The sequence below is a fragment of the Sturnira hondurensis genome, unplaced genomic scaffold (genome assembly GCF_014824575.4).
Source record: "Sturnira hondurensis isolate 20B ecotype Veracruz unplaced genomic scaffold, ASM1482457v3 Scaffold0001120, whole genome shotgun sequence".
NCBI lineage: Eukaryota > Metazoa > Chordata > Mammalia > Chiroptera > Phyllostomidae > Sturnira > Sturnira hondurensis.
Window position 1 is genome coordinate 2,284,306 of NW_028073751.1, and position 12,535 is coordinate 2,296,840.

Sequence of the window (12,535 nt, forward strand, 5' to 3'; positions counted from 1 at the left end):
CTTCCGGGCTAGGGTGTTTGTTTGGACTGGAGCAGGGAGACGGACGGAGCGCGCGTCGAGCGGGGGAGCGGCGCTGCCTGTGGAGATCCGCGGAGGCCGACCGGATTCGTTGCCTACCGTCCCCGCTGCCGTGCACTGGGTGAGGGATTCCCTCGGGTGGAGCGGCGAGAAGGGTGCGACGGCACTAGCAATCGAGGGATTGTACCTCGGCGATGGCTGAGGGGCCTAGAGGGTCCCCTGGGTTGTTGGTCTCCTAGCCCTATATCATCTTTTTTATTATTTGTCAATTTCAGCCGATTATGAGGGATAGCTTGAACTGACTTACTCTCTTTTTTACTCTAAGAAATGGCCGTCGCTTTTTTTCCTCATTGTCATTATTATTTATGATTTGGATCTCGCTGCACTTTATCCGGGTCCTCCGTGGCGCGCGAGGGTTGCTGGGATGGCACTTTATTGCGTTCTGCCCCCACCTCCCTTCCAGTCCCTTCGAACACACCCGTCCTGTACCCTTTTCCTCTGCCCCCCAGGGCCGCCTGGCAACAAAGCTCATTGTTTCTCCCCCACATTACGCCTGCGCGTCGCCACGCGCAGCCCCTAGTTGCTGCGCGTGCGCGCTTTTTCCGGGGCTGGAATGGGGGAAGAAAAAGGGATGGAGGGACTGGCGGGCTGGCCAACGTCCTAGGGAGCTCCTTGCAACGGACCACCGGCCTGTACCCTTCTGATTCTCTTTCTCCCACTTTTTCGCTTTCCAATACCCCTTATTTATTTTTATGTTGATAGGAGAGCCTTTTGTTAGTGGGGTTTTGAGCCATGAATTCTAAGGGCCCGTCCAATTCATTCTTTGTTCTGGTCACCTTTTAATTTCTCTCTACTTTGTGCTTACTCCCCACCAACAACAAAAATGTATGGCTTATGACAAGGTTTTTGAAAACATGTTGAAGCAAGCCAGCAGTATTATTTTCTAGTGACTCCGAAAAGGGGCCTTTTCTGCTTTCTTTTGTTGTCTTATTTTTCGTTTTTGCCATTATCTCATGGCAACCACAACTTCTAGAAAGAATTTGTCATCCAATTTGCCGTGACAGCTAATAGCTTTTGGCATTTATTCCAACAAAAGACAATTCCCATTTTGCTTATTCTGGGTAGTCTTGTTTTTTACCTTGATGGCATGATTTTTCACAAATTGCATTTGAGCAGTTGATCAGATGTTGGTTTACATTTTCATTTAGTAGCCTTTGGATTTTCATCCCCTGCAAGTTATGTTTACTATTAAGAAAAGGATTTTAAATGAAGATTCTCAGTGCTTACTGTTTGTGCTTCTGTTTCGGTTTATGAACGAGGATAATAGGCAAATTAACAGCCTGTTAATTTGTGAACTTGAACAAACTGTATTTTTCCTCACGAATACGTGTCTATGACAAATGAAAATAGGTAACTTTACAGAAATTATAGTGTATTCATTTGTTTTTTTAAGGAATGAGAATTAGGTGATGGAGACTGACCGTAGTGGTTTCAAGGCTTGGAAGGTTGGCCGTTTTGGTTATAGTGTGTAACATGTTGTTCCTTAAGAGCTGAAATTGTGGTAGGTACTAATCTCTACCCTGTTTGGAACAGAGTAAATTTATATTAAGTGGGTTTTCCCCCCATAAGTACTCTGCATCTTATTCAGGTTTACCCCTTTACGACTAGAGAGTGATGCTCCAGTTTTAATTAAAAATATAAACATTTGTAAAAAGTCTGCTGTTAGCATAGCAATTTTATGGATACTGTGGGAGATGAAAGAAGATGGAAAATAAGGTCCCTAACTCTTTCCTTTTGTGCTTTTACATATTCTTGAAATTTACAACTTTTCAAATTTGTTATAACAACCTTGAAATAAGAGGAGCAAGTTTTATCTTGCCCATTTTGAAACTGATAGAAGCTTGAGAGATTATTTCTATTTTATTAGGCACGTATTTCTGTAGCACTTAGAAATGCCAGGTATTCTATTTCAGTAGTGCTTTTACAAGTATTTAATCTTTGATGTCTCTAAGTGGTAAGTACTGTCTACTAAGGATAACAAATGAAGATGTGAAGTAACTTGCCCAATGTTCCACAGCTAGTAAGAGCTGGAATTCAAATCCAAGTAGTCTAGAGATTATGTGCTCTTAACCATTATAATGTGCTGCCTGTGATTTTAAGTGACATATCCAGGATTCTGTGGGTACATAGTGGCATATCTGGGATTTGAACCCAGTCCAAAACTAAAGTTGTCCAAGTTATTGCCTTTGTGATCTGTGTTGTTGTACAGATGCCTTAACAGTTTGCATTTGATACAGCCTCAGGTTCAATTCCAGTAATTCAGTTTTTTCCCCTTAATTTTGCCATTGTTTAGAGCAGTGGTGCCCAGTGAGATAGCTACTAAGCAGCTGTGTCTATTGAGCACTTGAAATGTGTCATGTGCAACCGAAGAACTAAATTCTTAATTGAATTGTAATTCATTTAAATTTAAATAGTAACAGTTAGCCAGTAGTTGCTACCTTGGATGGTGTGGTTCAGAAGTTAGAATTGCCTGTGGGGGTTTTTTTATAAGTTTTTATAAATAAGGGTGGTGTTTCTGATGTGCTTTGAGTTTTTTTCCTTTTATTTTTATTGTTGACACTAATACAGATGTCCCCATTCTCCCTTCCCCCTGCCGACCCCTTTACCTGCCTCCACCCATTCCCTGCTGCCCCCTTCCCTCTGGCTATCACCACAGTGTTGTCTTTATCTGTGAGTTATGCATACATGTTCTTTGGCTAATTCTTTCACCTTTTTTCATCCAGTTTCCCCTTTCCCCTCCCCTCTGGCAGGTGTTAGTCTATTCCATGTGTCCCTGCCTCTTTTTCTAGTTTGTGAGTTTATTTTGTTCATTAGATTCCACATACAAATGAGATCATATGGTATTTGTCTCTCTCTGACTGGCTTATTTCACTTAGCAGAATATTCTCCAGGTCCATTCATGCTATTGGAAAAGGTAAGATTTCCTTCTTTTTTGCGGCTGCATAGTATTGCATTGTATAAATGTACCACAGCTTTTTTATCCACTCATCTACTGCGGAGCACTTGGACTGTATCCAGATCTTGGCTATGGTAAATATCACTGCTGTGAACATAGGAGTGCATATATTGATTTAAATTGGTGTTTCAGCATTGGCTGGTGTGACTCAGTGGGTTGAGTGCTGGCCTTTGAACCAAAGGGTTGTGGGTTCAATTCCCAGTCTAGGGCACATTCCTGGGTTGTGGGCCAGGTCCCCAGTAAGGGAGTGTGAGAGGCAACCACACATGGATGTTTCTCTCCCTCTCTTTATTCCTCCCTTATCCTCTCTAAAAATAAATAAATACAATCTTAAAAAAATAAATTGATGTTTCAGGATTCTTAAAATATATTCCCAGAAATGGGGTTACTGGCTCAAAAGGCAGTTCCATTTTTAATTTTTTGAGTATTCAGTGCTGTTTTCTGCAGTGGCTGTAGCAGTCTGCATTTCCACCAGCATTGTGGTAGGGTTCCTTTTTCTCCACCTCCTTACCAGCACTTGTTGTTAGTTGATTTACTGATGGTAACCAATCTGGCAGTTGTAACCAATAAATGGTTACCATTTATTGATGGTAACCATTGTGGTTTTTATTTGCATCTTTCTGATGATTAGTGATATTGAGCACTTTTTCATATGTGTGCTGGCCATCCATATGTCCTCTTTGGAGAAGTGACTGTTTAGGTCCTTTGCCCATTTTTTTAATTAGATTGTTTGTCTTTTGGTGTGGTAGTATAAGTTTTTTTATATATTTTGGAAATTAATCTCTTATTCTATATATCATTGGCGAAAATCTTCTCCCATACAGTGGGTTCTCTTCTTTTAAATATATTTCATTGATTACACTATTAGAGTTGTCCCAAATTTTTTTCCCCTTTGCTTCCCTCTGTCTGGTCCTCCCTTCCTCCCTTCCTCCCTCCCTCCCTCCCTCCCTCCTTCCCTTCCTTCCTCCCTCCCTCCTTCCCTTCCTTCCTCCCTCCCTCCTTCCCTTCCTTCCTCCCTCCCTCTCTCCCTCCCACAGTTTCCCACCTTAGTTCATGTCCAGGGGTCATACATTTAAGTTTTTTGGCTTCTCCATTTCCTATACTATCTTTTTTAAGATTTTATTCATTCATCTTTAGAGGGGAAGGGAGGGAGAGAAGGAGGGGAATATCAATGTATGGTTGCCTCTCATGAGTCCCCTGCTGGGAACTGGCCTGCAACCCAGGCATGTGCCCTGACTGGGAATTGAACTGAGATCGTGTGGTTCGCAGGCTGCGCTCACCACTGAGCTACACCAGCCAGGGCTACATTTCCTATACTATTTTTAACATCTCCTTGTCTATTTTGTACCTGCCAATTATGCTTCTTTTTTTATTATTTATTTTTTAGAGAGAAGAAGGGAGGAAGAAAGAGAAGGAAACATCCATGTGTGGTTGCCTCTCATGTGCACCCTACTGGGCACGTGCCCTAGACTGGGAATCCAACCAGCTACCCTTTGATTTGCAGGCTGGCACTCAATGCACTGAGCCACACCAGCCAGGGCCAATTATGCTTCTTAATCCCTGTACCTTTCCCCCCATTTTCCCCCTTTCCCCTCCCCACTGATAACCCTCCATATGATTCTATTTCTGTGATTCTGTTCCTGTTCTAGTTATTTGCTTAGTTTGTTTTGGTTTTTTAGATTCAGTTGTTGATAGTTGTGATTTATTTGTCGTTTTACTGTTGATAGTTTGATTGTATTTTTCTTAAGTCTCTTTAACATTTTATATAATAGGGGCTTGGTAATGATGAACTCCTTTAGCTTTACGTTGTCTGAGAAGCACTTTATCTGCCCTTCCACTCTAAATGATAGCTTTGCTGGATATAGTAGGCCCTTGCTTTTCATCACTTGCAATACTTCTTGTCAGTCCCTTCTTGCCTGTTTAGAAATCATCTGACAGTCTTATGGGAACTCCTTTGTAGGTAACCCTGTTTTTCTCTTGCTGCTTTTAGGATTCTTTGTCTTTAACCTTTAGCATTTTAATTATGATACGTCTTGATGTGGTCCTCTTTGGGTCCAAATTCTTTGGGACTCTATGCTTCCTGGACTTGTATGTCTGTTTCCTTCACTAAGCTAGGAAAGTTTTCTTTCATTTTTTCAAATAAGTTTTCAGTTCCTTGCTGTTCTTTTTTCCCTTTCTAGCATTTCTATGATTCAGATGTTGGCACTTTTTGGAGATGTCCCAGAGTCATCTTATTCTCTCCTCATTTTTTGAATTCTTGTTTCTTCATTCTGTACTGGTTGACTATTTATTTCTTCTTTATATACCAAATCGTTGATTTGAGCCCTGACTTTCTTCCCTTATGCGTTGGCCATATTCAGTAAGTTCTCTGAACATCCTTATACCAGTGTTTTGAACTCTTAAATATGGTCAGTTGGCTGTCTTAGTTTTGCTTAGTTCTTTTTCTGGAGTTTTGGTCTGTTCTTTCATTTGGGCTATATTTCTTCGTGTCCTCAATTTAGCAGCCTCCCTGTTAAAAGTTTCTGTGTATTAGGTAGAGCTGCTTTGACTCCCTGTTTTGGTGCACCTGTTATTTATAAGGGGTGGAGCCTTAGGTATTCGCCAGGGTGAGGCAACCTGCTTCCCTGCTTTGTGGCAGGGAAGTTCCCTTTTCATTTTGTTTATAGTTTCTTTAGTTGTGCAGAAACTATATAGTTTAATGTAGTCTCATTTATTTATTTTTTTCCTTTATTTCCCTTGCGCTAGGAGGCATTGGTAAAAAATATTGCTATGAGAGTTTTCTTCTAGGATTTTTACGTTTTCACTGCTTATATTTAAGTCTTTTATCCATTTTGAGTTTATTCTTATATATGGTGTAAGTTGGTGGTCTAGTTTTATTTTTTTGCATGTACCTTTCCAGTTTTCCCAGCACCATTTGTTGAAGAGACTGACTTTATTCCATTGTATGCTCTTGCCTCCTTTGTCAAATACTAATTGATCATGTAGGCATGGGTTTATTTCTGTGCTCTCTGTTGTGTTCCATTGATTTATATTCCTGTTCTTATGCTAGTACCAGGCTGTTCTGATTACAGCAGCTATCCCTCCAACTTTGTTCTTCTTTGTTCTTCAAGATTGCTGAAGCTATTTGGTATCTTTTCTGACTCCGTATACATTTTTGAAATATTTGTTCTAGATCTGTGAAATATGCCATTGGTATTTAATTAGGAATTGTGTTGAATCTATAGATTGCTTTGAGTAGTATGTACAGTTTTATGGTGTTCTATCTATCCATGAACACAGTATAATTTCTTTTCCTGATAATTCATTATTGGTGTATAGAAATGCCATTGATTTATGAATGTTAATTTTGTACCCTGCTACTTTGCCAAATTAATTTATTAGATTTAGTAGCTTTTCAGTGGAGTCGTGAGGGTTTTCTATGCCCAATATCATGTCATCTGTAAATAATGACAGTGTTGTTTCCTCCTTTCCAATTTCAGTGCTATTTATTTTTTTCTGATTGCTGTGACTAGGACTTACAGTACAATCTTGAATAAGAGTGGTGAAAGTGGACATACCTGTCTTATTTCTGATCTTAAATGCTTTTAGTTTTTGTCCATTGAGTATGATGGGTTTGTCATATGTGACCTTTATTACATGGGATATGCACTCTCTATTCCCACTCTGATGAGAGATTTTGTCATAAATGTTAGTTTTTTCTTGTTTCCTGAAGTAGGCCTATAATGCTGTGAGTTTTCCTTTTAGGACTGCTTTTGCTGTTTCCCATAGATTTTGGTTTGTTCTCATTTTTATTTGTTTCGTGGTAACTTTTGGTTTCTTCCTCAGTCTCATTGTTAACCTTCTAGTAACATATTATTTAGCCTCCGTAACTGTTTGTTTTTTTTCTTATGGTTGATTTCTAGTTTCATACCATTACGGTCAGAGAAGGTTCTTGATATGATTTGAATCTTCTTAAATTCATTGAGACTTACTATGTGTCCTACCTAACATGGTGTACCCTAGAAAATGTTCTTTTTTTTTATTTATTTATCTTTAGAGGGGAAAGGAGAGAGGGAGAGAAACATCAGTATATGGTTGCCTTTGGTGCTTCCCCTGCTGGGAGTTGGCCTGTGCTCAATCCACTGAGCTACACCAGCCAGGGCCCTAGAAAATGTTCTATGTGTGCTTGAAAATAATGTGTAGTCGGCTTCTTTGGGGCAAAATAGTCCAAAGTTATCAATTAAATGCAGCTGATCTAGTGTCTTGTTTAAGTCCACTGTTTCCTTGTTGATTTTCTGTCTGGAAGATCTATCCATTGATGTCAGTGGATATCTTCTACTATGACTGTAAACTGTTATTCTCTCTTTATGTCCATCAAGATTTGCTTTGCATATTTAGGTGCTCCGATGTTGGGTACATGAATGTTTATTTACCAGAAATATATCCTCTTGTTGGAGAGCTCCTTTTATTATTTTGAGTTTTTATCACCAGTGATGATAGGTAGTGATAGGATTGCTGAGCAATCCTTACTCTTACCTTTACCTCATCGCCCTTGTTACATCGCAGTTTAAATTAGGGTTATATAGTCTTAGGGATTTTTCTGTGATATTATTTCACCTACAGGTTTATGGACATGTGATATTTACCAAATACCTTTTCTAAAAACCTTTAATTGCTATAAATGTTTAATAAGCACCAAGATAATACTTTTCTTTGCTAGGCTCTCTGCTTAACACTTTCATTGTTATCCTTTTTATAGATGGGGCACAGAGGGGTTAAATTACTTGCCCAAGGGATCTAGAGCTCTTAAGTACTTTTAAGCATTACTTTCTACTGTCCAACATTAAACCAGAATTTCAGTGTTCCTCACAAACTTCTGAGTGGAAAACAAGCTGATACAAAATTTCTTTATCCTTTCTTACTAACTGCCGAAGAGACAACTAGTATGCTAAGATACAAAATACATATGTAAGGTTAAGGAATTACAGTAGTTCAAAGTAGAGTCAGAAGTAAAGGTAGTAACTGTGGAGTCACATTGAAGAAAGGAACAGGAGAGAGCTTTTTTTAACCCCTAACCTGAGGACATGTTTATCAATTTTACACAGACAGAAAGGGAGAGAAACATCCATGGGTTGCCACCCGTACACACCAACAGGCTATTGAACCACAGCTTCTGTATGTGCCCCAGCCGGAGAGCAACCCTGCAATGTTTTTGGTATACAAGACAATGGTCCTACCAACTGAGCTACCAGACAAGGTGATGGAAGAGAATTTTATTAGAATTTTAATAAGAATTTTTACAAGGTAAGGGGGTGGATTTTGAAAACTTAAAAGATTTACATTTTAAATTTTTATACAAGAATATAAAGGAATGTCCCTGGCTGGTGTTGCTCAGTGGATTGAGCGTGGGCCTGGGAACCAAAGGATCACGGTTCGATTCCCAGTCGGGGCACATGCCTGGGTTGCAGGCCAGTTCCCAGCAGGGGACGCACAAGAGGCAACCATACATTGATATTTCTCTCCTTCTCTCCTTCCCTTCCCCTCTAAAGATAAATAAATAAAATCTTTATTTTAAAAAAAGAATATAAAAGCACAGGCCTGTGAACCAGACTATCGGGGTTCGATTCCCAGGCAGGGCACATTCCTGGGTTGCAGGCCAGTTCCCAGCAGGGGTCAGTTCCCAGCAGGGGATGGATGAGAAGCAACCATACATTGATGTTTCTCTTCCTCTCTCCTTTCCCTCTAAAGATAAATAAATAAAATATAAAAATAATAATAAAATAAAATAAGTAAATAAAATCTTTTTAAAAAAGAATATAAAAGAATGGACATTGCTGGAAAGCATTATGTGTAGGAGGCATTTCAGGATTGGGGGTGAGGGGAACAGGTGAAGATAAGAGTTTGTAAATTAAAAGTGCTAGGCAGTAATTTAAAACAAAAACTGCTCTCCCCTAACCAAAAGCTGGTGAAATTTCTGAGTTTAAGTGTTAGGCTTGCACCTAAACGGGATGTTTACAAAAGAACAAAAATTAGTTTTTTTATAGCAGTGAAAGCTATAAAAAAGATTATGAAGATTAGCAGTGAAGATTATTGACGGATATCTAAATCTGTCACACTTATTAAAATATAAAGGCAAAAGACTTAAAGTGGCTTAGAAGTTGATATCATCAGGTTATCTGTAGAAAGACTGTTAAACTAAACCAGGTGTCAAGTTAGGCAAACAGTGATAAGCAGTAAACATAAACAGGTGATCATATGAATTTAAGTGTTCATTTTTAAAATTCTGTGAAAAGATACTCCGAAAAACCTAATAATGTAAATCTAACAGTGCAGAGCTATTTCCACAGAACTTAGGAGATGGGTGTGGGAGAGGAAGTTGGTAAGTAAAATCATTTGAAAAATCTTGCCTTGTCTGGGTTCAGGAACTTGGTTAGGTATACTGAAGAAGGAAAAGCATTCTGAATGTCTTGAATTGGATATGGGTTTATAGAATATGTTTTTAATTGACAGGAAAGTATTCAGATATTTAGTTGCACAATAGATGTAAGTCATATCAGCTGTACACCTTAAACTTACATGGTACTGATGTCAATTATATCTCAAACTGAAAAAAAGAAACAACACTGATTCCTCAGTAGTTTGTAAATAAATAAAAAATAAAACTTTTTTAAGAATATCATTTAAAATAGGGCAATGATCATTGGAATAGAATGTGAAAATCAAATATAAAATTATGATGGAAGACATAAAGCCAACCAACCATCAATTATCAAAAATGTTAAGTCCCTATGAGACAGATTATTTAGGCCAAATAGTCTGACTTAGAGTAGAGGATTTGATTTCATCACTTTCAGAATTTAACAGATGAAGTAAAAAATATCAAATACACACGCACCATTTTTGTATCTTAGAAATAGAAATCGTGTTTTTGTTTAAGGCCCCAGGAACATTTTACAAAAATCATCCGTAGTTGCCTGCAAACAAAACTAGTAAATCCCCAAAATAAAGGCTTTTCTGTCCACATTTTATACCATAATAAAATTATGGTATAAAATGGGCATCAAGAGATAACCAAAAGAACTTTAACTGCTTGGAGATTAAGAAAAATATTCTTTCAAAAAAAAAAGGAGCCCTGGCTGGTGTGGGTCAGTGGAATTGAGTGCCAGCCTGCGAACTAGAAAGTTGCAGGTTTGGTTCCCAGTCAGGGCACATGCGTGGGTTACGGGCCAGGTCCCCAAGTGGGAGTGTGTGAGAGGCAACCAGTCAGTGTATCTCTCACACATCGATGTTTATCTCCTTCTCTCCTTTCTCCTCTCCCTAAAAATAAATAAATAAAATCTTCCAAACAAAGAAAAATATTCTTCCGAATCTGTGGCTTATTATAAATTTAGTAATAATTTTTAAACACCTCTTAGTGTGAACTATAATTGATATACTGTGCATTTTACCCATTTAAAGTATAGTGTTTTTTAGTATATTCACAGTTGTGCATTCATCACCACAATCAGTTTTAGAACATTTTTAATTACCGTCAAAAAGAAACCATATACCTCCTAGCTGTCGTGCAATATGTGGTTCTTTATGGCTGATTTCTTTCACTTAACATGTTTTCATTATTCAGTTTATAGTGTATCAGGTCTTTTATGGGTAATACTCCATTATATAGGCAGTACCACATTGTATTTATCCACTTATTTACTGGGTCCCTTTGGGTTGTATTTACTTTTTGGCTACTGAAAATAATACTGCTGTGCACAAGTTTTTGTGTACATACATGTTTTCTAGCCATTCTAGTGTAAGTGGTGTCTCATTGTGGGCTTTGTTTTTTTGTTGTTGTTTTGTTTTTTTAAGATTTTATTTATTTTTCGACAGGAGAAGAGAGGGAGAAAGAGGGAGAGAAACATCAATATGTGGGTGCCTCACGTGTGCCCCCTCTGGGGACCTGGCCCGCAACCCAGGCACGTGCCCTGACTGGGAATCCATCCACCTTTTGGTTTGCAGGCCTGCATGCGTTCATTCCCCTGAGCCACACCAGCCAGGGCTCATTTTGGTTTTCATTGAATTTCCCTACTGGTTAATGATGTTGATCATCTACTCATGTGTTTATTGGCCATTTATATGCCCTTTGGAAAACTGTCTATTCAGTCCTTTGCCCATTTTTAAATTGGGTGGTTTGTCTTTTTATTATCAAGTAGCAATAGTTTTTTATATATTCTAAATATAAATACAAGTCTAATCAGATATGATTTGCTTCTGTTTCTTATATATCTTTTCAGAGGTTTTCTGCATTTGTAAACCATGAAGACACACACACAGATCCCCCTCTTTTATGTATATGAATACTCACTGTTCTGCAAATTGCAAAGCTGGAATTTTTTTTCCCCCTAAATCTCTGGTAGACCTAATCAAGGAAAAAGAAAAACATAAAGTCAAATTAGCTGTAAAACAAAAGAAATTAGAATAGTGACATTCTGTGCAAAGTACAGTCTTTGTTATTTTATAACAAAATTAAAATTCTGGAGAAAATAACATTTTAATGAAATATAAATTGCCACTATTAACCAGAGAGGTAGAAAACCTGAATTAGACCTATCATAACAAGAAAAAAAAATCTTGTTAAAGACTAGTTTGAAGGATTTGAGATTTTACAAATTTATTTTACCATTTTTATCCCTACATTTGTCAGTTTTGGCTAAAAGAAATTGTCATTAAAATTCTCATTAAAAGAAATTGCCCTGGCTGGTGTAGCTCAGTGGATTGAGCGTGGGCCTGTGAAGCAAAGGATTGCCGGTTCGATTCCCGGTCAGGGCACGTGCCTGGGTTGCAGGCCAGTTCCCAGCAGGAGACTCTCAAGAGGCAACCATACATTGATATTTTCTCCTTCTCTCCTTCCCTCTAAAGATAAATAAATGAATTAAAATCTTTAGATAAAAATAATGTTTTTGCTCTGGCTGGCTAGCTAGGTTGGTTAGATCAGGGGTGTCACACTCATTTTCATGGGGGGGTGGGGCACATCAGCCTCGAAGTTAGTTGCTTTCAAAGGGCTGAATGTAATTTTAGGACTGCATAACTCCTTAACAGTGAAATAAGAGCTCGCCAGTGCCACCGGGTAGAAACAAGGTGAAGGGCTGGCCCGATTTGGCCCATGGGCCTTATGTTTGCCAGCTGTAGGTTAGAGCATTGTTCCAGTATGCCAAGGTTGTGGGTTTGGTCCTTGGTCCGGGCACATACAAGAATCAACCAATGAATGAATGCATAAGTAAGTGGAACAAATCAGTGTTTCTCTCTCTCTCTCTCTCCGCCCCCACCTCTCCCTATCTCCCTTCCCATCCCAACCCTTCCTCTCTCTTTAAAAATAAATAAACTTTAAAAGGTTAAATCTCATTTTAAATATATTTTTCTAAGTTGTCTTTTTTTTTTAAGATTTTATTTATTTATCTTTAGAGGGGAAGGGAAAGAGAGGGAGAGAAATATCAATGTATGGTTGCTTCTGGTGTGTCCCCTGCTGGGAGTTGGCCTGCA

The 12,535-nt window shown here is 38.6% G+C and overlaps 1 protein-coding gene across 1 annotated transcript in view; it reads left to right on the forward strand.

Moving 5' to 3' along the window:
- PAIP2 (poly(A) binding protein interacting protein 2) overlaps positions 1 to 12,535 on the forward strand; it is a 24,822-nt gene continuing 12,287 nt past the window's right edge. Inside the window, exon 1 of the mRNA XM_037061547.1 lies at positions 1 to 139. The gene's annotated coding sequence lies outside the window, so the exon portion shown is untranslated. The remainder of the gene's footprint in view (positions 140 to 12,535) is intronic.